Source organism: Cherax quadricarinatus, chromosome 17 (genome assembly GCF_038502225.1).
Source record: "Cherax quadricarinatus isolate ZL_2023a chromosome 17, ASM3850222v1, whole genome shotgun sequence".
NCBI lineage: Eukaryota > Metazoa > Arthropoda > Malacostraca > Decapoda > Parastacidae > Cherax > Cherax quadricarinatus.
Genome location: NC_091308.1, coordinates 20,508,535 through 20,535,168, shown reverse-complemented (window position 1 = coordinate 20,535,168; position 26,634 = coordinate 20,508,535).

Below are 26,634 nucleotides of genomic sequence, written 5' to 3'. Positions count from 1 at the left end.
ATAGGGAAGCTGTGATTTCGTGTATAGGCAGAGAGCATGCATAGTTCCTTTGTAAAAAGACAAAGGGGATAAAAGAGAGTGCAAAAATTATAGGGGGATAAGTCTGCTGAGTATACCTGGTAAAGTGCATGGTAGAGTTATTATTGAAAGAATTAAGAGTAAGATGGAGAATAGGGTTGGCCTGTACATTGCAGAGTCACTTGTTTGCACAGAACTGCTAAATGCCTCAAATGATGTAGTGGAAGTTTTAGCAGTAAAGGTCGAGAACCAAAACCTAGTCATTGTGATAGTCTACAAGCCTCCGGATGCAACATCCCAGCAATTCCAGGAACAGCTGTTAAAAATTGACCACTGTCTGGAAAACCTTCCAGCTCCTGCACCCAACATCTTGCTCCTGGGGGATTTCAACTTAAGGCACCTAAAATGGAGGAATATAGCAAATAATATTGTTGCAGTAATAACACCAGGAGGCAGCTCTGATGAAAACTCACACTCACGCGAGCTTTTAAATCTCTGCACAAAATTCAATTTAAACCAGCAAATAATAGAGCCTACTAGACTGGAGAATACACTAGACCTCATCTTCACTAACAATGATAATCTGATAAGAAATATCACCATATCAAAAACAATATACTCAGATCACAACATAATTGAGGTTCAGTCATGTATGCGCGGAGCCCCAGACCGACATAACGAGATTAGTCACGAGGGAGCATTCACCAAATTCAACTTCAATAACAAAAACATAAAGTGGGACCAAGTAAACCAAGTCCTAACCGATATAAGCTGGGAAGATATACTAAGCAACACAGACCCCAACTTATGCCTAGAACAGATTAACTCGGTAGCACTCGATGTATGCACAAGGCTTATTCCTCTAAGAAAAAGGAGGAGTAGATGTAAAACAGAAAGAGACAGGCGCTCCCTTTACAGGCGACGGAAAAGAATAACAGAGCGGCTATAAGAGGTCAATATATCTGAAATGCGTAGGGAGACACTGGTCAGAGAAATAGCAAGCTTCGAACTTAAGCTAAAAGAATCCTTTAGGAGTCAGGAATCGCGGGAAGAACTAAAAGCCATAAATGAAATCGAAAGAAACCCAAAGTATTTCTTCTCCTATGCCAAATCAAAATCGAGAACAACGTCCAGTATTGGGCCCCTACTTAAACAAGATGGGTCCTACACAGATGACAACAAGGAAATGAGTGAGCTACTCAAGTCCCAATATGACTCAGTTTTTAGCAAGCCGCTAACCAGACTGAGAGTCGAAGATCAAAATGAATTTTTTATGAGAGAGCCACAAAATTTGATTAACACAAGCCTATCCGATGTTATCCTGACGCCAAATGACTTCGAACAGGCGATAAATGACATGCCCATGCACTCTGCCCCAGGGCCAGACTCATGGAACTCTGTGTTCATCAAGAACTGCAAGAAGCCCCTATCACGAGCCTTTTCCATCCTATGGAGAGGGAGCATGGACACGGGGGTCGTCCCACAGTTACTAAAAACAACAGACATAGCCCCACTCCACAAAGGGGGCAGTAAAGCAACAGCAAAGAACTACAGACCAATAGCACTAACATCCCATATCATAAAAATCTTTGAAAGGGTCCTAAGAAGCAAGATCACCACGCATCTAGAAACCCATCAGTTACACAACCCAGGGCAACATGGGTTTAGAACAGGTCGCTCCTGTCTGTCTCAACTATTGGACCACTACGACAAGGTCCTAAATGCACTAGAAGACAAAAAGAATGCAGATGTAATATATACAGACTTTGCAAAAGCCTTCGACAAGTGTGACCATGGCGTAATAGCGCACAAAATGCGTGCTAAAGGAATAACAGGAAAAGTCGGTCGATGGATCTATAATTTCCTCACTAACAGAACACAGAGAGTAGTCGTCAACAGAGTAAAGTCCGAGGCAGCTACGGTGAAAAGCTCTGTTCCACAAGGCACAGTACTCGCTCCCATCTTGTTCCTCATCCTTATATCCGACATAGACAAGGATGTCAGCCACAGCACCGTGTCTTCCTTTGCAGATGACACCCGAATCTGCATGACAGTGTCTTCCATTGCAGACACTGCAAAGCTCCAGGCAGACATCAACCAAATCTTTCAGTGGGCTGCAGAAAACAATATGAAGTTCAACGATGAGAAATTTCAATTACTCAGATATGGTAAACATGAGGAAATTAAATCTTCATCAGAGTACAAAACAAATTCTGGCCACAAAATAGAGCGAAACACCAACGTCAAAGACCTGGGAGTGATCATGTCGGAGGATCTCACCTTCAAGGACCATAACATTGTATCAATCGCATCTGCTAGAAAAATGACAGGATGGATAATGAGAACCTTCAAAACTAGGGAGGCCAAGCCCATGATGACACTCTTCAGGTCACTTGTTCTATCTAGGCTGGAATATTGCTGCACACTAACAGCACCTTTCAAGGCAGGTGAAATTGCCGACCTAGAAAATGTACAGAGAACTTTCACAGCGCGCATAACGGAGATAAAACACCTCAATTATTGGGAGCGCTTGAGGTTCCTAAACCTGTATTCCCTGGAACGCAGGAGGGAGAGATACATGATTATATACACCTGGAAAATCCTAGAGGGACTAGTACCGAACTTGCACACGAAAATCACCCACTACGAAAGCAAAAGACTTGGCAGACGATGCACCATCCCCCCAATGAAAAGCAGGGGTGTCACTAGCACGTTAAGAGACCATACAATGAGTGTCAGGGGCCCGAGACTGTTCAACTGCCTCCCAGCACACATAAGGGGGATTACCAACAGACCCCTGGCAGTCTTCAAGCTGGCACTGGACAAGCACCTAAAGTCAGTTCCGGATCAGCCGGGCTGTGGCTCGTATGTTGGTTTGCGTGCAGCCAGCAGCAACAGCCTGGTTGATCAGGCTCTGATCCACCAGGAGGCCTGGTCTCAGACCGGGCCGCGGGGGCGTTGACCCCCGGAACTCTCTCCAGGTAAACTCCAGGTAGGATAGCAGATGAACAAGGAGGCTTTAGGAAAGGTAGGGGGTGTGTGGACCAGGTGTTTACAGTGAAACATATAAGTGAACAGTATTTAGATAAGGCTAAAGAGGTCTTTGTGGCATTTATGGATTTGGAAAAGGCGTATGACAGGGTGGATAGGGGGGCAATGTAGCAGATGTTGCAAGTGTACGGTGTAGGAGGTAGGTTACTGAATGCAGTGAAGAGTTTTTACGAGGATAGTGAGGCTCAAGTTAGAGAATGTAGGAAAGAGGGAAATTTTTTCCCAGTAAAAGTAGGCCTTAGACAAGGATGTGTGATGTCACCGTGGTTGTTTAATATATTTATAGATGGGGTTGTAAGAGAAGTAAATGCGAGGGTCTTGGCAAGAGGCGTGGAGTTAAAAGATAAAGAATCACACACAAAGTGGGAGTTGTCACAGCTGCTCTTTGCTGATGACACTGTGCTCTTGGGAGATTCTGAAGAGAAGTTGCAGAGATTGGTGAATGAATTTGGTAGGGTGTGCAAAAGAAGAAAATTAAAGGTGAATACAGGAAAGAGTAAGGTTATGAGGATAACAAAAAGATTAGGTGATGAAAGATTGAATATCAGATTGGAGGGAGAGTATGGAGGAGGTGAATGTATTCAGATATTTGGGAGTGGACGTGTCAGCGGATGGGTCTATGAAAGATGAGGTAAATCATAGAATTGATGAGGGGAAAAGAGTGAGTGGTGCACTTAGGAGTCTCTGGAGACAAAGAACTTTGTCCTTGGAGGCAAAGAGGGGAATGTATGAGAGTATAGTTTTACCAACGCTCTTATATGGGTGTGAAGCATGGGTGATGAATGTTGCAGTGAGGAGAAGGCTGGAGGCAGTGGAGATGTCATGTCTGAGGGCAATGTGTGGTGTGAATATAATGCAGAGAATTCGTAGTTTGGAAGTTAGGAGGAGGTGCGGGATTACCAAAACTGTTGTCCAGAGGGCTGAGGAAGGGTTGTTGAGGTGGTTCGGACATGTAGAGAGAATGGAGCGAAACAGAATGACTTCAAGAGTGCATCAGTCTGTAGTGGAAGGAAGGCGGGGTAGGGGTCGGCCTAGGAAAGGTTGGAGAGAGGGGGTAAAGGAGGTTTTGTGTGCGAGGGGCTTGGACTTCCGGCAGGCATGCGTGAGCGTGTTTGATAGGAGTGAATGGAGACAAATGGTTTTTAATACTTGACGTGCTGTTGGAGTGTGAGCAAAGTAACATTTATGAAGGGGTTCAGGGAAACCGGCAGGCCGGACTTGAGTCCTGGAGATGGGAAGTACAGTGCCTGCACTCTGAAGGAGGGGTGTTAATGTTGCAGTTTAAAAACTGTAGTGTAAAGCACCCTTCTGGCAAGACAGTGATGGAGTGAATGATGGTGAAAGTTTTTCTTTTTCGGGCCACCCTGCCTTGGTGGGAATCGGCCAGTGTGATAATAAAATAAAATAAAAAAAAATATATATATATTATATATATACATATATATACATATATATATAAATATATATATATATATATATATATATATATATCCCATCGTTGTCGATGAGGGATCGCATTGTACTGCATATCTGTTTATATTTCCGAGCTTCAGAATGATACAAACAAGATAATGTTGTGGTCAAGAAAGTGGCAGATGAAGTTCAATATGGAAAATTGTAAAGTGTTAACTCTCATGGATGAAAGTAACCCTAGCACTTATAAACTAAATAATATTAAACTTGATGATGCAGAATGAGAAAAGGAATTGCGAGTTGTGATAAGCAGAAATCTGAAGGCAAGACATCAGTGCCCAAGTGTCCACGATGAGGCTAGCAGAGTGCTTAAATTTATATTAAGTGCAGCGTGTATGACCCGTACGGGTTTAGCGTTTAAATTGACTATAATAATAATAATAATAATATATCAAGACTCATAAGCAAGAGAAGTCTAGAGGAAGCTGGACAGATACCTAAAGTCAGTACCCGATCAGCCGGGCTATGGGTCGTACGGTGGAGTACGTGCGGCCAGCAGTAACAGCCTGGTTAATCAGGCCCTGATCCACCGGGAGTCTTGGTCAAAGACAAGGCCGCGGGGGCGTTGACCCCCGGAACATCCTCCAGGTAGGTTATTCTACAGCTCTATACATCATTAATAAAATTCACTTAGATTACGCGACGCAGTTCTTGTCTCCATACATATAAGGAGAACAATATATTCGCAGTATTAGGAATGTGTGAGGAATGGTTTAGAAAAGCGACAGTATTAGGAATGTTTGAAATAAAGAAAGACAGCCTTGAGAACCTTGAACTTGCACTCTCTTGAAGGACTTACAGTGAGTCATGTGATTGTTTACCTTACACAAAGTGAGTTTCCTCAGGTTCTGCTGTTTCACTTGCTAATGGTACTCTCACTTTCCTTTCTTCTTTTATTTACACCTCCCCATTGCCTTAAATCTTTTCTGTTTTGCCTTTCGTTTTGTTACGTTCTTTACCTCTCACCACTTTCACACTTGTTTATCTGTGCGGACTCTTGCATCTTTTCCTACGCTGTATATAGTGCATTATTGACAAGTTTTCTGAGGAATTTATTTATCGTTGCATTTGTAATGTTTGTCCGTACCTGTTTATCTTATTAGTTTCTTCATCTCTCATGCAAGCCGGGGTTGACATGGACCTGCCCCGCATGGGCCAGTAGGCCTGCTGCAGTGTTCCTTCTTTCTTATGTTTTTTTTTTAATGTCATGTATATACATGTATATATATATATATATATATATATATATATATATATATATATATATATATATATATATATATATATATATATATATATATATATATATATATATACATATATACCTGGAAGGCATTCCGGGGATCGACACCCAGGCGGCCCGTCCAATGACCAGGCCTTTCGGTGGATCAGGGCCTAATCAACGAGGCTGTTACTGCTGGCCACATGCAGTCCAAACTACGAACCACAGCCCACCTGATCTGTGTGTGTGTGTGTGTGTGTGTGTGTGTGTGTGTGTGTGTGTGTGTGTGTGTGTGTGTGTGTGTGTGTGTGTGTGTGTGTGTGTGTGTGTGTGTGTGTGTGTGTGTGTGTGTGTGTGTGTGTGTGTGTGTGTGTCTGTGTGTGTGTCTGTCTGTCTGTCTGTCTGTCTGTCTGTGTGTGCGTGTGTGTGTGTGTGTGTGTGTGTGTGTGTGTGTGTACTCACCTATTTGTACTCACCTATTTGTGGTTGCAGGGGTCGAGTCCTAGCTCCTGGCCCCGCCTCTTCACCGGTTGCTACTAGGCCCTCTCTCTCCCCGCTCCATGAGCTTTATCAAACCTCGTCTTAAAACTGTGTATGGTTCCTGCCTCCACTACGTCATTTTCTAGGCTATTCCACTGCCTTACAACTCTATGACTGAAGAAATACTTCCTACTATCTCTCTGACTCATTTGTGTCTTCAACTTCCAATTGTGGCCTCTTGTTTCTGTGTCCCCTCCCTGGAACATCCTGTCTTTGTCCACCTTGTCTATTCCACGCAGTATTTTATATGTCGTTATCATGTCTCCCCTGACCCTCCTGTCCTCCAGTGTGGTCAGGCCGATTTCCCTTAATCTTTCCTCATAGGACATTCCCCTTAGCTCTGGAACTAACCTTGTCGCAAACCTTTGTACTTTCTCTAGTTTCTTGACGTGCTTTATCAAGTGCGGGTTCCAAACAGGTGCTGCATACTCCAGTATGGGCCTGACATACACGGTGTACAGTGTCTTGAATGATTCCTTACTAAGGTATCGGAATGCTGTTCTCAGGTTTGCCAGGCGCCCATATGCTGCAGCAGTTATCTGATTGATGTGTGCTTCCGGAGACATGCTCGGTGTTATACTCACCCCAAGATCTTTCTCCTTGAGTGAGGTTTGCAGTCTTTGGCCACCTAGCCTATACTCTGTCTGTGGTCTTCTGTGCCCCTCCCCCATCTTCATGACTTTGCATTTGGCAGGATTAAATTCGAGAAGCCATTTGCTGGACCAGGTGTCCAGTCTGTCCAGGTCTCTTTAAAGTCCTGCCTGGTCCTTATCAGATTTAATTCTCCTCATTAACTTCACATCATCTGCAAACAGGGACACTTCTGAGTCTAACCCTTCCGTCATGTCGTTCACATATACCAAAAATAGCACTGGTCCTAGGACCGACCCCTGTGGGACCCCGCTCGTCACAGGTGCCCACTGTGATACATCATTACGTACCATGACTCGTTGTTGCCTCCCTGTCAGGTATTCTCTGATCCATTGCAGTGCCCTTCCTGTTATATGCGCCTGATGCTCTAGCTTCTGCACTAATCTCTTGTGAGGAACTGTGTCAAAGGCCTTCTTGCAGTCCAAGAAGATGCAATCAACCCACCCCTCTCTCTCTTGTCTTACTTCTGTTATTTTATCATAAAACTCCAGAAGGTTTGTGACACAGGATTTGCCTTCCGTGAATCCGTGCTGGTTGGCATTTATACTCCTGTTCCGTTCCAGGTGCTCCACCACTCTCCTCCTGATAATCTTCTCCATAATTTTGCATACTATACACGTCAATGACACAGGTCTATAGTTTAGTGCCTCTTTTCTGTCTCCTTTTTTAAAAATGGGAACTACATTTGCCGTCTTCCATACCTCAGGTAGTTGCCCAGTTTCCAGGGATGTGTTGAAGATTGTGGTAAGTGGCACGCACAACATATCTGCTCCCTCTCTAAGGACCCATGGGGAGATGTTGTCTGGTCCCATTGCCTTTGAGGTATCGATGTCCCTTAGCAGTTTCTTCACCTCCTCCTCATCTGTATGTATGTCGTCCAACACTTGTTGGTGTATTCCTTGCTGGTGTCCCCATCTGGTCTGTCCCCCCAGAGTCCTTCCTGTCTCTACTGTAAATACTTCCTTAAATCTCGTGTTGAGCTCCTCACATACCTCTTGATCGTTTCTTGTGAGTTCTCCACCTTCTTTCCTCAGCCTTATCACCTGGTCCTTGACTGTTGTCTTCCTCCTAATGTGGCTATACAGCAGTTTCGGGTCAGATTTGACTTTCGATGCTATGTCGTTTTCATACTGTCGCTGGGCCTCCCTCCTTATCTGTGCATACTCGTTTCTGGCTCTTCTACTAATCTCCTTGTTTTCCTGGGTCCTATGCCTCCTGTACCTTTTCCATTCTCTGTTGCACTTAGTTTTTGCCTCCCTACACCTTCGGGTAAACCAAGGACTCGTTTTGGTCTTCCTATTATTTCCGTTTCCCTTGGGAACAAAACTTTCCTCTGCCTCCTTGCACTTTGTTGCCACATATTCCATCATCTCGTTTATTGATTTTCCTACCATTTCTCTGTCCCACTGAACCTCCTGCAGGAAGTTTCTCATACCTGTGTAGTCCCCCCTTTTATAGTTTGGCCTGTCCCCTTCAGTTCCTGTTACCTTCTCCACTTGTAACTCTACTATATAGTCAAAACTCAGAACCACATGATCGCTAGCTCCAAGGGGCCTCTCATAAGTGATGTTCTCAATGTCTGAACTGCTCAGGGTGAACACAAGATCCAGTCTTGCTGGCTCATCCTCCCCTCTCTCTCTGGTTGTGTCCCTGACATGTTGATGCATGAGGTTTTCAAGTACCACATCCATCATCTTGGCTCTCCATGTTTCGGGACCCCCATGTGGCTCCAGGTTTTCCCAGTCGATCTCCCTGTGGTTGAAATCGCCCATTACCAGTAACTTTGCTCTGCTCGAGTGAGCTCTTCTTGCCACCTCAGCCAGTGTGTCCACCATCACCCTGTTGTTTTCTTCGTACTCCTCTCTTGGCCTCCTGCAGTTCTGTGGTGGGTTATACATCACTCCAATGACTACTTTATGTTCTCCGGACTGAATTGTACCTACAATGTAGTCTCTTTCTCCAATCATGTCCATGCCTTCCATTTCCTCAAATCCCCATCGGTGTTTTATGAGCAGTGCAACCCCTCCTCCCCCTCTACTCCTTCTATCTTTCCTCAGGATCTGATATCCTGTTGGGAAGATTGTGTCTGTTATTGTCTCAGCGAGTTTTGTTTCTGTGACTGCTATGATGTCTGGGGATTTTTCACTGATTCTTTCATTCCACTCCTCATGTTTATTCATTATTCCATCCGCGTTTGTGTACCAAACCTTTAGTTTCTTTTCTATCATTGTGGTCATGCAAGAATATTGGGGTTGGGGGAGTGAGAGCCTTGGTGGGGGCCTATATGGGGCTGTGGTGTAGGTGGGGTTTGTGTTGATGGGGGTGGGGTCAGAATGCCCATAAGGGACAGCTGTTGGGGTGAGGTTTGTGATATGGGGATTGGTGGCAGAGGGAACAGTGAGTGGGTTGTAGTATAGGTTGCTCAGTTGCGTTGGGAATGTCGCGGGTGGAGTCTTTTGGTCGGAGATTCTGTGGGGTGTGTTTGCCCTTCCTCCTGTGTCTGGGTCCTGCTCATTTTCATTGCTTCTCGTTCCTCCTTGCGTCTCTGTACCCTCTCTTTCAGTGTAGTCCTTTCTTCTTGTGTTCTGTCGCGGTCGAGGTATACTCTCTGGTACCCCTCTTTGTCCCTCAGTCTTGCTTTCTCTTGCAGAATCCTGGTTCGAACTGATTCTTCCTTGAAAGTTACTCTGACAGGCCGTATCCTTCCACTCGCAAACCACCCAATTCTCTGAAAATTTGTCACCTGGGTCATATTGCCCTCCCCTATTGTTTTCATGATGCCTTCAATCATTTTTTTCTCCTCCTGTTTTATTTCTTCAAAGTTGGCCCCCTTGGCTTCTTGGAGCCCGTACACAAAAACTGACCTCGCCCTTTCCTCCTCCCACTGAGTCTCCATCTGCGTCCTCTGAGGCATTTTATTTCCTTCCATTGACATGTTCTTGCCTTCAGTCCCTGTCATATCTGAAACTTCTATTCTCAGTGGACTGTCTTTCCTGACCAGCTGTCCCTTGCTACTGCAGTTGGCTGTTAGAATCTCTGCATATAGCATACCTTCATTGTCTTCGGACCTGTCGTTTGATCTTAGTGTGCTCGTCGTCTTTTCCCTGGCCCCACGTGGGTCTGATAGGGCCTTCATGTTCGGCATGTCTCCGTTGTTGCTTACCATCCCCTTGTCTGTGCCTGACTTTGAATTTCCTGATGTCACACCTGAATTGTCATTTGTCTCTCTAATCTGTTTCAGGCTTTGCAGTTTCTCTTCTAAGCACTGTATCCTAGCTTCTGCTGCTAAGACCTGTACTTCCCACTTCCTGAGCTCATTACCTTTGTACCTAGTTCAGCTATCAAAACTTTGGGGGCCCAGTCCCTGGACCCATTACGTACCTCTGTAATCTGTAAATACCTTTGTAACTTGTCATGATTGTGACCAGACTTACCTGGAGTTCATTACCTTTGTAAATTGTGAGTTCATTACCTTTGTAAATTGTGAGTTCATTACCTTTGTAAATTGTGAGTTCATTACCTCTGTAACTTGCTCAGCTATCAAAACTTTGGAGTCCAGTCCCTGGACCAATTATGTACCTCTGTAATCTTTTGACTACCGCCCACAGGATGGGTATGGGGTGCATAATAAACATATTAAACTAACTAACTGCACTCTTCAGCTATCCGTTCCTCCATTTTCTTACCAAGCTCTACTATCTTCCTTCCCCACTCTTCCTCCCTTTTTTGGAGCTCTAGCTCCCAGTCTTTCCTCCCTGGTTCGTCCACCAGATCTCTGGGTTTCCGTCCTCTAAGGCCACCCATTTTTTTTTTTTTTTTTTTTTTTTTACTTCTTATTACCACAGACAGAGGCTAGAGGAGGGAGAGGGTGTGGGGGAGAGAGAGAGAGGGTAGAAAGAGGGAGAGAGAGGAGAGAGAAAGGGTAGAAAGAGGGAGAGAGAGGAGAGAGTATGGGGGTGAGGGATAAGACCAAGGGGGAGGGAGAGAAATGTGAGGGGGGAGAGAAAGGGTAGAGAAAGGGAGAAAGAGAGGGAGAGGGAGAGGGAGAGAAAGAGAGAGAGAGGGAGAAAGGAGGGAAGAAGGCTATGAGAGAGAGAAGCGCGAGGGAGGGAAAAGGTAAGAGGTCTGTGGGGGAGGCAGTCAAATTCCAAGGATCAGCTGTGTGTACTCACCTAGTTGTGGTTTCGGGGTCGAGACCCAGCTCCTGGCCCCGAGTGTGTATGTGTGTGCATGCGTGTGTGTGTGTGTGAGCACGTCAGTTGTTTATATGTCCCAGAAATACAATTCACTTCTGTGTATCCGTAATACTAATGAGATACCACTAACCCTGAGAGTAGTTCTAATAATTATAATACTAGCGTGTGTTAACAAGTCATTCTTTCACCCAGTTATGTACTACCTTTTACTACATGTGTAGAGGAGGGAGAGGGTGTGGGGGAGAGAGAGAAAGGGTAGAAAGAGGGAGAGAGAGGAGAGAGAAAGGGTAGAAAGAGGGAGAGAGAGGAGAGAGTATGGGGGTGAGGGATAAGACCAAGGGGGAGAGAGAGAAATGTGAGGGGGAGAGAAAGGGTAGAGAGAGGGAGAAAGAGAGGGAGAGGGAGAGAAAGAGAGAGAGGGAGAAAGGAGGGAAAGAGGGTATTGAGAGGGAGAAACGCGAGGGAGGGGAAAGGTAAGAGGTCTGTGGGGGAGGCGGTCAAATTCCAAGGATCAGCTGTGTGTACTCACCTAGTTGTGGTTTCATGGGTCGAGACCCAGCTCCTGGCCCCGAGTGTGTATGTGTGTGCACGCGTGTGTGTGTGTGTGAGCACGTCAGTTGTTTATATGTCCCAGAAATACAATTCACTTCTGTGTATCCGTAATACTAATGAGATACCATTAACACTGAAAGTAGTTCTAATAATTATAATACTAGCGTGTGTTAACAAGTCATTCTTTCACCTAGTTATGTACTACCTTTTACTACATGTGTACCCAGTACTTGCTTCTCAGAGTGTGTGTGTGTATGTGTTTCTGTGTGTGTGTGTGCGCGTGTGTGTGTGTGTGTGTGTGTGTGTGTGTGTGTGTGTGTGTGTGTGTATGTGTGTGTGTGTATACTCACCTAACTGTGGTTGCAGGGGTCGAGACAGTGTGTGTGTGTGTGTGTGTGTGTGTGTGTGTGTGTGTGTGTGTGTGTGTATACTCACCTAACTGTGGTTGCAGGGGTCAAGACACAGCTCATGGCCCCGCCTGTTCACTGATCGCTACTAGGTCCTCTGTCTCTCTGCTTCCAGAGCTTTGTCATACCTCGTCTTAAAGCTATGTATGGTTCCTCCCTCCACTACATCACTTGTTAGGCTATTCCACTTCTTGACGACTCTATGACTGAAGAAATACTTCCTAACATCCCTATGACTCGTCTGAGTCTTCAGCTTCCAGTTGTGACCCCTTGTTTCTGTGTCCCCTCTCTGGAACAACCTGTCTCTGTCTACCTTATCTATTCCACGCAGTATCTTGTATGTCGTTATCATGTCTCCCCTGACCCGCCTCTCCTCCAATGTCGTCAGTCCGATTTCCCTCAACCTTTCTTCGTAGGACCTACCTCTGAGCTCCGGAAACAGCCTTGTTGCAAACCTTTGCACTTTCTCTACTTTCTTGACGTGTTTGCCCAGGTGTGGGTTCCAAACTGGAGCTGCATACTCCAGTATGGGCCTGATGTACACAGTGTACAATGTCTTGAACGATTCCTTACTAAGGAATCGTAACGCTATTCTCAGGTTTGCCAGGCGCCCATATGCTGCAGCAACTATCTGGTTGATGTGTGCCTCCGGAGACATGCTCGGTGTTACGGTCACCCCAAGATCTTTCTCCTTGAACGAGGTTTGCAGTCCTTGGCCACCTAGGCTATACTCTGTCTGCGGTCTTCTTTGCCCTTCTCCGATCTTCATGACTTTGCACTTGGCAGGGTTGAAATCAAGAAGCCAGTTGCTGGACCACGTGTCCAGCCTGTCCAGGTCTCTTTGAAGTCCTGCCTGGTCCTCATCTGATTTAATTCTCCTTAGTAACTTCACATCATCTGCGAACAGGGACACCTCTGAGTCTATCCTTTCCATCATGTCATTCACATGTACCAGAAATAGCACTGGTCCTAAGACCAACCCCTGTGGGACCCCGCCCGTCACAGGTGCCCACTGTGATACCTCAGTTGTTGCCTCCGTGTCAGGTATTCTCTGATCCATTGCAGTGCCCTTCCTGTTATACGCGGCTGATCCTCTGGTTTCTGCACTAGTCTCTTGTGAGGAACTGTGTCGAAGGCCTTCCTGCAGTCCAAGAAAATGCAATCAACCCACCCCTCTCTCTCGTGTCGCACTTTTGTAACTGTGTGTGTGTGTGTGTGTGTGTGTGTGTGTGTGTGTGTGTGTGTGTGTGCAAAACAACCACAGGGCCGTGGTTGTTTTGCATTCTGTATCGCTTGGTTTGCGATATTTGCTTAATATATATATATATATATATATATATATATATATATATATATATATATATATATATATATATATATATATATATATATATATATATATATATGTGTGTGTGTGTGTGTGTGTGTGTGTGTATAGGTATATATATATATATATATATGTCGTGCCGAATAGGCAGAACTTGCGATCTTGGCTTAAATAGCAACGGTCATCTTGCCATGTAGGACAAGTGAAAATTTGTGTATGCAATAATTTCGCCAAAATCATTCTGAACCTAACGAAAAAAATATATTTCTTTGTGTTTGCTTTGTATTAAATTATTGTAAACAAATCTAAAATATATTTAGTTAGGTTAGGGTAAAATAAATTGTTCTTGTTATAATAAGGTTAGGTAAGTTTTCTAAGATTCTTTTGGTGCAAAATTAAAAATTTTTACATTATCATTAGTCAAAAAAATATATCTTTAAACGTATAAGAGAAAGTTTTAGAAAGGACTTAATTTTAAATGAGTTCTTGCTAACTGACCAGTTTTACATATTCGGCACGACACACACACACACACACACACACAAAGGTTTGCAACAAGACTAGTCCCAGAGCTAAGAGGTATGTCCTACGAGGAGAGGTTAAGGGAAATCAACCTGACGACACTGGAGGACAGGAGAGATAGGGGGGACATGATAACGACATACAAAATACTGAGAGGAATTGACAAGGTGGACAAAGACAGGATGTTCCAGAGATTGGACACAGTAACAAGGGGACACAGTTGGAAGTTGAAGACACAGATGAATCACAGGGATGTTAGGAAGTATTTCTTCAGCCACAGAATAGTCAGTAAGTGGAATAGTTTGGGAAGCGATGTAGTGGAGGCAGAATCCATACATAGCTTTAAGCAGAGGTATGATAAAGCTCACGGTTCAGGGAGAGTGACCTAGTAGCGATCAGTGAAGAGGCGGTTCTAGGAGCTCGGACCCGACCCCCGCAACCTCAACTAGGTGAGTACAACTAGGTGAGTACACACACACACACACACACACACACACACTCACACATATATATATATATATATATATATATATATATATATATATATATATATATATATATATATATATATATATATATATATATATATATGTGTGTGTGTGTGTGTGTGTGTGTGTATATATATATATATATGTATATATATATATATATATATATATATATATATATATATATATATATATATATATATATATATATATATATATATATATATATATATATATATATATATATATATATATATATATATATATATATATATATATATATATATATATATATATATATATATATGTGTGTGAGTGTGTGTGTGTGTGTGTGTGTACTCACCTAGTTGTACTCACCTAGTTGAGGTTGCGGGGGTCGAGTCCGAGCTCCTAGAACCGCCTCTTCACTGATCGCTACTAGGTCACTCTCCCTGAACCGTGAGCTTTATCATACCTCTGCTTAAAGCTATGTATGGATTCTGCCTCCACTACATCGCTTCCCAAACTATTCCACTTACTGACTATTCTGTGGCTGAAGAAATACTTCCTAACATCCCTGTGATTCATCTGTGTCTTCAACTTCCAACTGTGTCCCCTTGTTACTGTGTCCAATCTCTGGAACATCCTGTCTTTGTCCACCTTGTCAATTCCTCTCAGTATTTTGTATGTCGTTATCATGTCCCCCCTATCTCTCCTGTCCTCCAGTGTCGTCAGGTTGATTTCCCTTAACCTCTCCTCGTAGGACATACCTCTTAGCTCTGGGACTAGTCTTGTTGCAAACCTTTGTGTGTGTGTGTGTGTGTGTGTATGTATGATAAATATTAATAACGCGCAGTATACCTCCCCTTGTAGTAGCTTGAAATTGTGTGTTTTAACGAGAGTTATATGTGTGTCATGTTAAAATGTAATGGGTATACACATACACATCACCTGGTACCAGGTGATGTGTATGTGTGCGAATATTCTTCACTGATTCCATCCAACACATCGCCTGGTACTGGGTGATCTGCTGGATGGTCTCAGTGAAGAACATTCTCTAGTACCGGGCGATGTGCTGGGTAATTCGTGAATGTAATAATTATTTACCATGATTATCCACTGACAATAAGTTATCAGCATCCTGGCTATCTATGGTGTTATCATACTTAGGTATTCCCACTCTCTTATCAATACTTATATCACAGCACAAATATATCAATTATCTTAGACAACAAATGTATCAACTGTCTTAGACAACAAATGTATCAACTATCTTAGATAACAAATATATCAACTATCTTGCACAACAAATTCCAAATAACTTTCACACACACATTCATAAACAACACACATACAAACACACACACACACACACACACGCGCGCGCGCGCAAACACACCAAACAGGAGAGGAGGACATAACTGAGCTAATTAATTTTCAGAGAATATGGGGGTATTCGAAGGGAAGAAATCAGCCTGTCCAATTGATTTTCAATACAAAAAGGGCGCCGAACAGGATCCTGCAGGAGAAACCACAGCTAAAGGAATCAGTGACATACTGGAGGGTGTTCCTAGACCCTGACAGAACGAGAACAGAGCGACAGCCAGAGGACAACCAGAGTTGAGCAGAGCAACAAGCACAAACACCAACAGAACAACCCTCAGCACCCCACAGCCAAACATACTACAACAATACAAACCACTCTCCACACTATGCAGTAGAATCCCATAGCACCCTGCCAGGTCCCCCACTCTCTCAGCCCCAACAAAATCCCCAGAATACAGTGTTGGAGAGGAAAATGAAGGTATGGTACACCAACGCTCATGGAATAACGAATAAGTGGGAGGAGTGGCATGAAAGAATCACAGAGGCATCACCAGACATCGTAGCTCTTACAAAAGCCAAGCTCACAAGAATTATAATAGATGCCATCTTTCCAACTGGATATCAGATCCTGAGGAAAGACAGAGTCAACAGAGGGGGTGGAGGAGTGGCACTGCTCATTGAAAACCAATGGGATTTTGAGGAGTTAGAGAGAAGAGACAGAGAAGAAGCAAGGAACTACATTATAGCAACACTTCAGACTGGAGGTCCCAAGATGGTGATTGCAGTGATGTATAACCCACCACAGAATAGCAGGAGGCCGAGACAAGACTATGATGAGAGTAACAGAGCAATGGTTGTCACACTGGCTGAAGTGGCCGGAAGGGCCCATGTGGGCAGGGCAAAGCTACTGGTTATGGGTAACTTAAATCACAAAGAAATCGACTGGGAAAACCTGGAGCCATGTGAGGGCCCAGAAACATGGAGGGCTAAGATGATAGAGGTGGTACTGGAAAACCTCATGCATCAACACGTTAGGGACACTACCAGAGAGAGAGGAGAGAGAGAGAGAGAGAGAGAGAGAGAGAGAGAGAGAGAGAGAGAGAGAGAGAGAGAGAGAGAGAGAGAGAGAGAGAGAGAGAGAGAGAGAGAGAGAGAGAGAGAGAGAGAGAGAGAGAGAGAGAGAGAGAGAGAGAGAGAGAGAGAGAGAGAGAGAGAGAGAGAGAGAGGAGAGAACGAACCAGTAAGACTGGACCTAGTATTCACCATGAGTAGTACAGATATTGAAGACATCACATATGAAAGGCCCCTCGATGCTAGTGATCATGTGGTTCTGAGCTTCGAATACATATTAGAATTACAAGTGGACAAGGAAGCAGGAAGGGCAGGACGAATGAAACCAAACTATAAGAGAGTGGATTACACAGACATGAGGAATTTCCTGCCAGAGATTCAATGGGACAGAGAACTGGCAAGGAAATCAGTAAATGAGATGATGGAATATGTGATAACAATATGCAAAGAAGCAGAGGAGTGATTTGTACCTAAGGGCAACAGAAATAATGAGAAGGCCAGGACGAGCCCTTGGTTCACCCAAAGGTGTAGAGAGGCAAAAACCAAGAGACCTAGAGAATAGAAGAAAGCAAAGGACCCAGGAGAATAAGAAGAGTAGTCGAAGAGAAAGAAATGAATATGCTCATGGAAGGAGGGAGGCCCAACGACAATACGAAAATGACATAGCAGCGAAAGTCAAGTCAGACCCGAAAATGTTGTACAGTCACATCAGGAGGAAAACAATAGTCAAGGACCAGGTAATCAGGCTGAGGAAGGAAGGAGGGGAGATCACAAGAAACGACCGTGAAGTATGTGAGGAGCTCAACTTGAGATTTAAATAATGTTGGTAGAATTACCAACAATATGTTAGGTAAAAGATGGCATTTTATTGTGGCAACGTTTCGTTCTATAGGACCGGCTTGACAAAGCTCCTGGAAAGCGAAACGTTGCCCCAATAAAATGTCACATTAGTTGCACTTGTGTCCTTGTACCTAACATATTGTCGGTAATCCCACCAACATTATTAAAATCTGTCGGACACCGCAACATAATGGACATTTCATGTAACGGCTTGACAAAGCTCCTGGAGAGTGAAACGTTGACAACAATAAAATGTCACATCAATCAATCAAGTTCATTCTCTATAAGGATTACAATGCGGGGTTTACAGATTTTGGATATTGTGTGGTTTACATGTTTTAAAATTCTAAATACAGAGAGGGCCACTAGGACACCTAGCATGGCTAGGCATTTCAGGCAGACTTAGATTAATTCTTAACTTTAAATTATTACAGATTATGGTATTAAGGCTAAGTGACAACATTACAGTTTGTGAGTTTAGCAATGTGAATGCTTTCATTTTGGCACAATACATAGTGTCTATATTGGAGTATCATAGGCAAACTTATGACTAGTTAGGATCCATTATTTTAACATTAAGATTCGTATTTCTGTGTTTATAGTTAATGGGTGAGTGAGTGTAAGTGTGAACCACCAGGTGGTATTCATGTAGTTAGTTGACGGGGTGTATCAGGGGTATAAGATGTTTTCTAACTGTCAGTTGCATTTGAGTCCTTTTACTAAACACATGAGATTTAACGAAGTATTCACAGTGGAAACAGAAAGGACTCCACAAAGACAGAGTAGTGTGTTACACCATTAAGTGCTGGACACAATACATACAATCGAGGAGGTGAAGAGACTGCTGAGCGAACTAGATACCTCAAAAGCGATGGGGCCGGATAACTTCTCTCCATACCTTAGGTAGTCATGCTGTTTCTAAGGTATGGAAGACAGCAAATGTAGTCTCAATTTTTAAAAAACGAGACAGACACGCAGCATTAAACGACAGACCAGTGTCACTGACACGTATAGTATGCAAAGTCATGAAAAAGATTATCAGGAGAAGAGTAGTGGAGCACCAAGAAAGGAATGAGTTTATCAACGACAGCCAGCATGGATTCAGGGATGGAAAATCCTGTGTCACAAACCTACTGGAGTTCTATGACAAGGGGCAGCAGTAAAACAAGAGAGAGAGAGAGAGGGGTGGGTATGTATAATAGGGAAGGCACTGGAGTGGATCAGAGAATACCTGACGGGAAGGCATCATCATAGTACGTGACGAGGTGTCAGAGTGGGCGCCTGTGACGAGCGGGATTCCACAGGGGTCAGTCCTAGGAGAGGTGCTGTTTCCGATATATGTGAATGACATGACGGAAGGAATAGACTCAGAGGTGTCCCTGTTTACTGATGTGAAGATGATTAGAATTCAGTCGGAAGAGGATCAGGCAGGATTACAAAGGGATCTGGACAGGCTGCTGACCTGGTCCAACAACTGGCTTCTAGAGTTCAACCTTACCAAGTGCAAAGCCATGAAGATCAGGAAAGAGCAAAGAAGACCGCAGACAGAGTACGGTCCAGGGGGGCCAAAGACTGCAAACCTCACTCAAGGAAAAGGATCTTGGGGCGAGTATAATACTGAGCACATCTCATGTAGCGCACATCAACCAAATAACCGCTGCAGCATATGAGCGCCTGGCAAACCTAAGAATATTATTCCGACACGTCAGTAAGGAATCGTTCAAGACTCTGTCAGGCCCATTTTTGGAGTATGCAGCATCAGTATGAAACCCATACATTTTCAAGCACTTCAAGAAATTAGAGAAAGTTTGTAACAAGACTAGTCCCGGCGCTAATGGGCATGTCCTACGAGGAAAGATTAAGGGAAATCGACCTGACGACACTGGAGGGATAGGAAGGGCATGATAATGACATATAACATACTGAAAGGAATTGACAGGGTGGATAGAGACAGGTTTTTCAGAGATGTTACACAGCAAAAAGGGGTCACAATTGGAAACTGAAGACTCAGATTAGCAACAGGGATGTTAGGAAGTATTTCTTCAGTCATAGAGTTGTCAGGAAGTGGAATAGTCTACAAACTGATGTAGTGGAGGCGGGAACCATACATAGTTTTAGGAAGAGGTATGATAATGGTCATGGAGCAGGGAGAGAGTAGACCTAGTAGCGACCAGTGAAGAGGCGGGGCCAGGAGCTGTGAATCGACCCATGCAACCACAATTAGGTGAGTACAAACACACACGCGCGAGTCTTGAAACTTGGAAGAAGTGTGAAGGTCACTGGTGTTACTTCACCACAGATATTGACTCAATGATAGTGAATAAATTTCCCTCTTTTTGTTATCCATCCTTTGTGGCAAACGGTCGATGTGGTTAAAAAACAAAAAAAAAGAGACTCCTACAGTGAAATAAGATAACTTGGACATGGTTCCTTGAGCAAACTTGTCTTATACACTTCAACCCATTTATCAGACTTATACTGCAGCTTCTGACGAAGACTTCCAAAACCCTTAGACCTCAAGCTTTGTTTCTAACCCAGTCGATTATTTCCACGTAACACAGTAAACTGGTGGTATCACAATATGAAGAACAAACCACTGTGAAAGAACAGTGAAATTCCCATCGTTGCCGTGATGTCTCGCATTATAAAGGACCTGTTTCTTTATAATGTGAGAAATCATGAAAGCGCTTTGAATTTCTCTGTTTCTCACAGTGGTTGTTCTGCACATGTGTGTGTGTATATATATATATATATATATATATATATATATATATATATATATATATATATATATATATATCCTAGGTGGTAGGTTGGTAGACAGCAACCGCCCAGGGAGGTACTACCGTCCTGCCAAGTGAGTGTAAAACGAAAGCCTGTAATTGATTTACATGATGGTAGGATTACTGGTGTCCATTTTTCTATCTCATAAACATGCAAGATTTCAAGTACGTCTTGCTACTTCTACTTACACTTAGGTCACACTACACATACATGTACAAGCATATATATACACACCCCTCTGGGTTTTCTTCTATTTTCTTTCTAGTTCTTGTTCTTGTTTCTTTCCTCTTATCTCCATGGGGAAGTGGAACAGAATTCTTCCTCCGTAGGCCATGCGTGTTGTAAGAGGCGACTAAAATGCCGGGAGCAAGGGGCTAGTAATCTCTTCTCCTGTATATATTACTAAATGTAAAAGGAGAAACTTTCGTTTTTCCTTTTGGGCCACCCCGCCTCGGTGGGATACAGCCGGTGTGTTGAAAGATATATATATATATATATATATATATATATATATATATATATATATATATATATATATATATATATATATATATATATATATATATATATATATATATATATATATATATGTCGTGCCGAATAGGCAGAACTTGCGATCTTGGCTTAAATAGCAACGCTCATCTTGCCATATAGGACAAGTGAAAATTTGTGTATGCAATAATTTCGCCAAAATCATTCTAAACCTAACGAAAAAAAATATATTTGATTGTGTTTGTTTAGTACTAAATTATTGTAAACGTATTTAAAATATATTTAGTTGGGTTAGGCTAAAATAAATTGCTCTTGTTATAATAAGGTTAGGTAAGTTTTCTAAGATTCTTTTGGTGCAAAATTAAAATTTTTTACATTAACATTAATGAAAAATATATATCTTTAAACGTATAAGAGAAAATTTCAGAAAGGACTTAATTTTAGACGAGTTCTTGCTAATTGGCCAGTTTTACATATTCGGCACGACATATATATATATATATATATATATATATATATATATATATATATATATATATATATATATATATATATATATATATATATATATATATAAATATATATATATATATATATATATATATATATATATATATATATATATATATATATATATATATATATATATATATATATATATATATATATATATATATATATATATATAAACATTGCATCCTTGGAAAAAGTCATCTTATTGAATTTGAAGATAATATTGTAATTTTAGTTAGAGCTATTGTATTTGGGAAGTAGTTATTAATAAAAAAAAACATATACTTAATTTTTAAAGGGGTGGACCGGTAAGCTAGTGGAAGGCCTCGGTCAGATGACCAGAAGTTCTAAAGGCGAGTCATAATCTAAGACCCGCGTCAGGAAACACCTGTCCTGTTTCCTGACGAACCTTACCTACCTACCTACCTAATAAAAAAAATAATATAAATTGAGGTCGCTTCCTCCATCTTAATAACCGTCAAGACACGGTGAAGCGTCTGTAATGGAAATACTAAACAGTGCCAGTCTACACGTATAGAAATGTCATCATGTGATGCTGGTAGTTGGTTGGATACCCATCGTGGGCACGCCAACGGTTGCTGACCCACAGAGCAGGTTATGAAGTAAGACAGTGTCAGCAAGCCTCTTTCCTGACGCAGAAAACACTACCACCAATGTTCAACTGACACTCTCTGACACACACACACACACACACACACACACACACACACACACACACACACACACACACACACACACACACACACACACACACACACCGTGTATGTCAGGCCCATACTGGAGTATGCAGCACCTGTTTGGAACCCGCACTTGATAAAGCACGTCAAGAAACTAGAGAAAGTACAAAGGTTTGCAACAAGGTTAGTTCCAGAGCTAAGGGGAATGTCCTATGAAGAAAGATTAAGGGAAATCAGCCTGACGACACTGGAGGACAGGAGGGTCAGGGGAGACATGATAACGACATATAAAATACTGCGTGGAATAGACAAGGTGGACAAGGACAGGATGTTCCAGGGAGGGGACACAGAAACAAGAGGCCACAATTGGAAGTTGAAGACACAAATGAGTCAGAGAGATAGTAGGAAGTATTTCTTCAGTCATAGAGTTGTAAGGCAGTGGAATAGCCTAGAAAATGACGTAGTGGAGGCAGGAACCATACACAGTTTTAAGACGAGGTTTGATAAAGCTCATGGAGCGGGGAGAGAGAGGGCCTAGTAGCAACCGGTGAAGAGGCGGGGCCAGGAGCTAGGACTCGACCCCTGCAACCACAAATAGGTGAGTACAAATAGGTGAGTACACACACACACACACACACACACACACACACACACACACACACACACACACACACACATACATACACACACATACACATAGATCTTAGGGTGACCGTAACACCGAGCACGTCTCCGGAGGCACACATCAACCAGATAACTGCTGCGGCATATGGGCGCCTGGCAAACCCGAGAATAGCGTTCCGATATCTTAGTAAGGAATCGTTCAAGACCCTATACACTGTGTACGTCAGGCCCATACTGGAGTATACAGCACCTGTTTGGAACCCACACCTGGTCAAGCACGTCAAGAAGTTAGAGAAAGTACAAAGGTTTGCAAGAAGGCTAGTTCCGGAGCTCAGGGGTATGTCCTAGTAAGTAAGTAAGTAAGTAAGTAAATTTATTCAGGTATACACAATACAGTTACATAGAATTATCATACATAGCAGCATATGTGTAGAGAACCTAGGATAACCCAAAAAAGTCAGACAGAGTGACTTATTTCCATTGGGGTCCTTTTACCTTATTATTATAATATAAAGGTTATAATATTTTCTTATTATTCTATAATGAAGATAACATCTTATTATCATACTAAAAAGACTATCTACTACACGAGGGTCATTAAGACTATCTACAATACGAGGGTCATTAAGACTATCTACTACCCGAGGGTCATTACGACTATCTACAATACTAGGGTCATTACTAGGGATAAGGTAAAATTTACTACGAAGAAAGGTTAAGGGACATCGGACTGACGACACTGGAGGACAGGAAGGTCAGGGGACACATGATAACGACATACAAAATAATGCGTGGAATAGATAAGGTAGACAGAGACAGGTTGTTCCAGAGAGGGGACACAGAAACAAGGGGTCACAATTGGAAGCTGAAGACTCAGACGAGTCATAGGGATGTTAAGAAGTATTTTTTTCAGTCATAGAGTCGTCAGGAAGTGGAATAGCCTAACAAGTGATGCAGTGGAGGCAGGAACCATACATAGCTTTAAGACGAAGTATGACAAAGCTCAGGAAGCAGGGAGAGAGAGGACCTAGTAGCGATCAGTAAAGAGGCGGGGCGAGGAGCTGAGTCTCGACCCCTGCAACTACAATTAGGTGAGTACACACACACACATATGTATATATATATATATATATATATATATATATATATATATATATATATATATATATATATATATATGTCGTGCCGAATATGTAAAACTGGTCAATTAGCAAGAACTCATGTAAAATTAAGTCCTTTCTAAAATTTTCTCTAATACGTTTATAGATATATTTTTTCATTAATGTTAATGTAAATTTTTTTAATTTTGCTCCAAAAGAATCTTAGAAAACTTACCTAACCTTATTGTAACAAGATCAATTTATTTTAGCCTAACCCAACTATATATATTTTAGATTTGTTTTCAATAATTTAATACTAAACAAACACAGTGAAATATATTTTTTTCGTTAGGTTCAGAATGATTTTGGCGAAATTATTGCATACACAAATTTTCGCTTGTTCTATATGGCAAGATGAGCGTTGCTATTTAAGCCAAGATCGCAAGTTCTGCCTATTCGGCACGACATATATATATATATATATATATATATATATATATATATATATATATATATATATATATATATATATATATATATATATATATATATATATATATATATATATATATATAATTTATTAACACAACTGCCGTTTCCCACCAAGGTTGGGTGGCCCGAAAAAGAAAAACTTTCACCATTATTCACTCTATTACTGTTTTCTCAGAGGCGTGCAAACACTACAGTTTTAAAACTGCAACATTAACACCCCTCCTTCAGAGTGCTGGCACTGTACTTCCCATCTCCAGGATTCAAATCCGGCCTACCGGTTTTCCTGAATATTTTCATAAATGTTACCTTCCTCACAAGGTTCTGGATGCTGTAGTGTAGAGGATAAACAAAATACAGATGTAGTATACACAGACTTTGCAAAAGCTTTCGACAAGTGTGACCATGGTGTAATAGCACACAAAATGCGTGATAAAGAAATAACGGAAAAAGTTGGAAGATGGATCTAAAGCTTCCTGACAAATAGAACACAAAGAGTAATAGTAAGCAGAGTAAAGTCCCAGGCGGCCATGGTAAAAAGCTTTGTTCCACAAAGCACATAACTCGCTCCCATTCCATTCCTCATCCTCATTTCTGACATAGACAGAGATGTAAGCCATAGCTCCGTGTCTTCCTTTGCAGATGACACCATGATTACCATGGCAGTGACCTCCATCGAAGACACCGTGAGACTCCAAGCGGACATCAACCAAATTTACGAATGGGCCACTCAAAACAATGTGAAGTTCAAGGAGGAGAAATTTCAACTACTCAGATATGGGAAACTTGAAGAAATTAAAAATGTGTCAGGGTATACCGCAAATTCTAACCATACACTGGAGTGAAAAAGTAATGTGAAGGACCTGGGAATGATAATGTCAGAGGATTTCGCCTTCAAAGACCACAACAATGTATCTACCTCATCTGCTAGGAAAATGGTACGATGGATAATGAGAACCTTCAAAACTAGGGACGCCAAGCCCATGATGATTCTCTTCAAATCACTTGTGCTCTCTAGGTTGGAATACTGCTATTCACTAACGGCCCCCTTCAAGGCTGGCGACATTGCAGACCTGGAGAGTGTACAAAGAACTTTCACGGCACACATAAGTACGAAAGGCACCTAAAATACCGGGAACAGTTGAAGGTCCATGATCAGTATTCCCTGGAATGCAGGCGAGAGAGATACATGATAATATACACTTAGAAGGTCCTGGAGGGATTGGTACCAAACCTGCACACGAAAATCACTCCATATGAAAGCAAAAGACTCGGCAGGAGATGCAACATTCCCCCGATGAAAAGCAGGGGCGCCACGAGTACACTGAAAGACAACACAGTAAGTGTCCAGGGCCCAAGACTGTTCAATTGCCTCCCAGCATACATAAGGGGGATTACCAATAGACCCTTGGCTGTCTTCAAGAAGGCACTGGACAGGCACATAAAGTCAGTACCTGACCAACCGGGCTGTGGTTTGTAAGTCAGCTTGCATGCGGCCAGCAGTAACAGCCTGGTTGATCAGACCCTGATCCACCATGAGGCCTGATCTCAGACCGGGCCGCAGGGGCGTTGACCCCTGAAACCCTCTCCAGGTAAACTCCAGGTAAAAACCCCTCCCTCCAACTTTTCCTAAGCTGACCTCTACCTCACCTTCCCTTCACAACAGATTTATATACTCTTGAAGTCATTCTGTTTCATTCCAACCTCTCTACATGTCCACACCACCTCAACAATTAGGAGGAGGTGTGGTAATCCCACACCTCCTCCTAATTCCCGAGCAACGAATTCTCTGCATAATATTTACACCACACGTTGCCCCCAGACGCCTTCTCCTTGTTGCAACATTCACCACCCATGCTTCACACCCATCTAAGAGGTTGGTATAACTATTCTCTCATACATTCCCCTCTTTGCTTCCATGGATGAAGTTCTTTGTTTTCACAGACCCCTCAGTGCACCACTCACCTTTATCCCCTCGTCAGTTCTATGACTCACCTCATCTTTCATAGACCCATCTGCTGACACGTCCACTCCTAAATATCTGAATACATTCACCTCCTCCATACTTTCTCCCTCCAATCTGATATCTAATCTTTCGTTACCTATTTTTTTATTATCCTCACCACCTTACTCTTTCCTATATTCACTTTTAATTTTCTTTTTTTATATAACTTACAGAACTCATCCATCAACCTCTGCAACCTCAGAATCTCCTAAAAGCACAGTGTCATCAGCAAAGAGCAACTGTGACAACTCTCACTTTATGTTAAA